Source organism: Coregonus clupeaformis, chromosome 19 (genome assembly GCF_020615455.1).
Source record: "Coregonus clupeaformis isolate EN_2021a chromosome 19, ASM2061545v1, whole genome shotgun sequence".
Taxonomy (NCBI): Eukaryota; Metazoa; Chordata; class Actinopteri; order Salmoniformes; family Salmonidae; genus Coregonus; species Coregonus clupeaformis.
The window spans coordinates 43505406-43511250 of NC_059210.1; the positions used below are offsets into that span (position 1 = coordinate 43505406).

Genomic DNA, 5845 nt, shown 5'->3' on the forward strand with positions numbered 1-5845 from the left:
ACGTAACTCCGAACGAACGAATGAAACTGAATAAGAACAGTTGGCTCCCATGAAGACTTCTAGGTCTCTTTTATGGCATAATTCATTTCCATAAATGAGTGTATTTTGTTGGACAAGTTCAGCGAGTCTCTCCTCCCATTCGGTGCCTACTGAACCTGAGCCTGTCCTGCAGACTCTGTCATCTGAGCCATACACAGTACAGAGCAGACAGAATGAGACTGGGACAGTAAACAGCTCTCACAATCTGAGGACAACACTACAGTAACACAACCTCCACAATACATTATGCAACAGCACAGTAGGCAGGGCAGACTAGCCTCTACCCACCCCCAATACCTACCACACAGCATGGGCCAGGAGAAGGGGGTAGGGCTGGAGCACTGGAGTTTTGCTGAACATTGTTTTCTCTTTACTAGCCAAGTTTTTTTGCAAAAACTGAGACAGAAATCGGAGATAAATTAAATATAATATATAGATTTCACAGAACAATCTAAAGTATCATAATGCATTATGTAACTCAGTGCCAAACTTTGGACCAGAAATTCTAAATGTTTAAGATGTGTACAAGGGAGAGAGAGTGCTTTGTTTATTTTGTTTGTGAATGAGACAGCATTACATCAAACAAAACCATGTCTCTGGTAAATGAACAGAGAGAGTAGAGTAGATGAAATGGGGGAAAGCTTGATCCTTTTGTTGAGTGTGAGGGGCAGCAGTGCCAGTTTGTGCGCCTGCTTCCAAACAGTGTCCCCCTTCAATTTTTGTTCATGTCACCCAGCTAAGCTCCCAGCCATGCCCACTCCCCTCTCACTCCTGCCTGACCTTCAGTGTTCTATGGGCAGAGGACCGCCAGGGAGGAGAAGAGAGTCAGAGGAGCTGGAGAGCGAGAGAAAGAGGACCCAGTGAAGGGAAAGGGAGAACGAGAGTGGCAAAGGATATGAAGAATGTAGAGGGCATTTGGTAAAAAGCAGGTAAGCAGAACAATGCAGTAATACCACTACTAAATGAGAGACCACTTCCCTTGTCAGTCACTGGCAGTGATTTGTTCTGGGTTTAGGGTTGGCAAATGGGACAGTGTTGCAGTTGGACAGTAACTCTGCTGTGTGCCTGGGGCTTGGCAGAGAGAGAAGCCTGGCTAATGTAGCGTGAGTTACTGTGCACAGAGGGTAGGAGTTTCTGGGCATGAGCTTCTGCTTGAAAGGACAGCTGGGCCCCTCTCCTGCATATACACAATACTGGTTCTTCTTAGCTCTTTCTCCTCTCCTCTCATCTCCTTTCTTCTCCTCTCCTCTCTTCCCAATCTGTTTTCACAGCGCCTGAATTCTCCCCTCTCATGCTTCACCCCATCATGGTGAAAGTGGCTGTGGTTATCAGCTCTTTTATCAGAAAAGGAGAGTTGGTTCTGTGTTTATCTTCTCCCTACAGGTAACAGCTTTTCTCACCAAGCCGTAATTCCAAGCAGTTAGTGATACTCCAGCTAAGGGGGCTATACCATAAAAATAACAGCCCTTCATTCTCTACAGCTAGATTTTTTTTGGTGCTTTTTCTGTTTTTCGGGATCTCTAACTCCTGCTAAACAGTGAATATCTCATATTAACATACAGGAATTTGGGCTGTCTGCATGCAATAACCATAAACATACAAACCTTAGAATATGCTATTTTTATAAATATTGAATTACAGTTCAGAAAATGTAATATGCTTATGAATATAGGTTTGACCACTAATTCATAGACATACGTAAGCACATACTTTGTTAACACATGACATGGCTCTTAGACAATGCTCTACAGAGCAAGGCTAACTAAAATAGATATCTCAAATGTGACTTAACCCACAATCAAATTACTCTATAATGCTGAAATTGTAATGGTCAAAAGAAACCATGAAAACGCTGTTATGTCTCCTTGGTTTTACAGCCGCACCTAGTAGACACAGATAGCAGTAAAAGTTTGTTCACCAGCTGAGGTTGTCAATACCTGCATATAACAACATACACCTGTGTAAAGAGCAGGAAGAGAGAGTATCCTGTATGGGTGCCTGTGTTTCCTGCCGACGGACCAATTAGTTTGAGACTGGCTCTGTGTGTTTATCAACCTCCCTGATACAAAAATGAACTGTGTTTGTACTAGCAGCATGAAGTGAAACATGAAAGCATGGTAGTTGTTTACAATGTATTATGATGGTCTGTGTCCCACCGTTTTTCAGGCAAAGTGACCAAAACCTTAGTAATTTATGGTACTTTCATAATGCAACATTGACTACTCGCTCTGCAATGGCAAAGCGTAGGCCTAGTACCCTCTTAAACCCCTTTAGCTCATAGTGAAAAACCACAACACACATGGTCTGGTAGTGTACTATACCATCTTAAACCTTGGGACCTGGATAGGGTATGGTGATAAGAATGAAGGGAGTCTGAAACCTTGAAGATTTAAAATAGTTAGTTTATCTGGTGCTTCGCTCTTCATGTCACGTTTTATAATGATTAGAAGATAGGCGCAGCAATACGTAATTGGGGTTTTATTTTCTCCATCCAACACAAGGTACGTCATGAACAAAGACGGGGACGAAGCCCAAAACAAACACGTATATATATTGGACATGGGACAATAATCGACAAGGACAATGGGGAACAGGGGGCACATATATACACATACGAATCAGGGGGAATGGGAACCAGGTGTTCGTAATGAGACAAGACAGTCCGGGGTTGGTGGTAATGAACCAGATCAGTGACGCCTAGAAGGCCGGTGACGTAGACCTCCGGAGCTGGTGAACGGAATGAGCAGCAGTACCGGGGGGATCCGTGACACTTCAATACAGTTTTCAGTTGGCTCTTTCTCATTCAACTGACTCGGCTACTCTTATACAATTCTAAATAGCCAACATACAACAACAAAAAACAATTTGTAAAAAGGTATTAATTATCATCTTATCTCATACATTTTCAACATGTAATTCTCAACATGTCCCTAAAAACAACAAATTACAATGTTTCCCTTTGTTTACAGTGTGTGAACGCTCCTTGGTCCTGTCGCCATGACAAAAAAACAGGCTAGCTTGACTGTAGCTAACTTTGCCGAAATTAATTATACTATCAAAACATCATCAGGAAATTTCAACAATTATATCATTACACTCCTTTTAACTTGGTGTTTCATATTCTATGCGTTATAACTCACTCACTGTGATGATAAAGTTTAAAATATTTTGCTTATCTGGCACTTCTCTTCAGTTTTCATTTGGCTTGGCTCTTTCATTCAACTGACATACGGACTAGGAAGGCTAGTGCAAGAGCCACTGTAGAGTGAGTGCGCGTGAAGCAACCAGTAGAGCGAGCAGCTCCCTCTGCGGGCCAAAACAAGCGCAACACCCCTTGACTATAAATACTGTAAATTATTACAAAATTACAAAGATTACGCTACAAAAGTATGTGGACACCCCTTCAAATTAGTGGATTCTGCTATTTCAGCCACACCCGTTGCTGACAGGTGCATAAAATTGAGCACACAGCCATTCAATCTCAGACAAACATTGGCAGTAGAATGGCCTTACTGAAGAGCTCCGTGACTTTCAACATGGCACCGTCATAGGATGCCACCTTTCCAAGAAGTCAGTTCATAAAATGTATGCCCTGCTAGACCTGCCCCGCTCAATTGTAAGTGCTGTTATTGTGAAGTGGAAACATCTAGGAGCAACAACGGCTCAGCCGCGAAGTGGTAGACCACACAATAAGTGGTAGGCCACACAAGCTCACAGAACGGGACCGCCAAGTGCTGAAGCTCATAGTGCGTAAAAATTGCCTGTCCTCGGTTGCAACACTCACTACCAAGTTCCAAACTGCCTCTGGAAGCAATGTCAGCACAATAAATGTTAGTCGGGAGCTTCATGAAATGGGTTTCTATGGCCGAGCAGCCGCAAACAAGCAGCCGCAAAACAATTCTGTGCTTCCAACTTTGAGGCAACAGTTTGGGGAAGGCCCTTTCCTATTTCAGCATGACAATGCCCCCGTGCACAAAGCGAGGTCCATACAGAAATGGTTTGTCGAGATCGGTGTGGAAGAACTTGACTGGCCTGTACAGAGCCCTGACTTCAACCCCATCGAACAACTTTGGGATGAATTGGAACGTCGACTGCGAGCCAGGCTTAATCGCCCAAAATCAGTGCCTGACCTCACTAATGCTCTTGTGGCTAAATGGAAGTCCCCGCAGCAATGTTCCAACATCTAGTGGAAAGCCTTCCCAGAAGAGTGGAGGCTGTTATAGCAGCAAAGGGGGGACCAACTCCATATTAATGCCCATGATTTTGGAATGAGATATTTAGGTACAATGGCAGTACCATGGTATTACCATCATACTTCAAAGCTAAAACCATGGTCCAGTTCCATGATTCAGACTATACCATGGTATAAGTGAAAGTACGGTAGTAGTACCATGGTATGAATGAAAGTACCATAGTAGTACCATGGTACATTTTTGTAAGGGATATGAAGCCAAAGTCATAATAAATTACAGGCTAGATAAATAAAGTTGAAATATCATTAGAATTTGAGCATGTTTGTAAGCTAGCTAGCTAGCTAACTTAGCTAGCTAAACTGAAAAAGCTAGGCTACTTTAATTCACCACTTTATAAGCTTGACAGCCAACTCTTTTAAATAAACATTATTTTGTTTTATGGGATATGCCAAATAGAGTTACAGACCCAGCCTGACATTGGCAATTAGCTAATTGTTACTTTTATTTCAGTATTTCAGTGTGGAGTCAATTGAGGGGACTATTTTCATGAAGCCATTAGAAGACTGTTGCTGACTAAGAGGAGGTATGTATAAATTATTTATAATAAATTATGTACCATAAGTCTTGGTGATATTAAAGCGTAGTTAATCATTACATTACTTTTAACACACTATTTATGTTTTGCTCAGTCTGGCAGTAACCCAGAACTATCAGAGGCAGAGGATCGCTCTTTCAGCTGCTGCTGACAATAACTGCATGTAAGTTGTTCTTCTACATCACAATAATGATTTGTCTGTGTAGCAGTTTGTCTTCATTTTGGCAGATTAACATTTTGAGTCTTAACTCATGTTTTTGCTCCTTTTTTCTTCTTCTCTGGAACCAGTCAGGCAACAACCCATACCATACTGGTGGTAGGTAGCCCATCGGCTATGGACTTGGACCTGTGGCAGGAGTTGGACCTATGGCGGAAAGATGACAGGTTCGAATCCTGGGCCGGGCGCTGTGGGAAAAAACAGGTGGAATTGATCTGACAACTGGAGTGCTTCTGGGTTCACATCCTCAAAACATTCCCCTACTGTTGGGCCCTTGAGCAAGGCCCTTAACCCCACAACATGCTCTCCATCCAGGTGCGCTGCACTGCAGCATGAACTTGTATCTGTGAGGTCTGCTGTTTGGGGGGGGGTTGAAAATGGAGCAGAAGACACCTTTTTGTTGTTCATAACTAATTGACAGAGTTGTATTGTGTTGTGTTATAAATGTCAGTCAGAGTTGACATGGGCCATCATTTAAACAAAGAGATGCCTCCCTGGCCTCCAGTGCACATTTCCAAACACTGTTTGCATATAATGACAATAAATTATAAAAGCTATGCTGGTATTCTCTTGTCCATTATTTAATTGATTATGAATTACTATTCTTAGCTAAATAGTAGTAGCCATAATTCATAAATGGCACCCATGCAGGGTTCTATATGGAACCATTTTGGTTCAGTGAATAGTCTGATCAAAGAACCCTATAAAAGGGTGCTATATAGAACTTTTAGGGGTTCCATATATGAAGCAAGTGATAGAACCCTTTTTGGTTCTATAAGGAACCTTTTTTTTAAGAGTGTA

The 5845-nt window shown here is 42.2% G+C and overlaps 1 long non-coding RNA gene across 1 annotated transcript; it reads left to right on the top strand.

The window, feature by feature from the left end:
• Window positions 1–818: 818 nt before the first annotated feature.
• LOC121531352 lies at window positions 819–5566 on the top strand. The gene is made up of 4 exons (XR_005994132.1): window positions 819–968; window positions 4743–4815; window positions 4922–4990; window positions 5116–5566. It is a non-coding gene; the product is annotated as an uncharacterized LOC121531352 (long non-coding RNA).
• The last annotated feature ends 279 nt before the right edge of the window (window positions 5567–5845 follow it).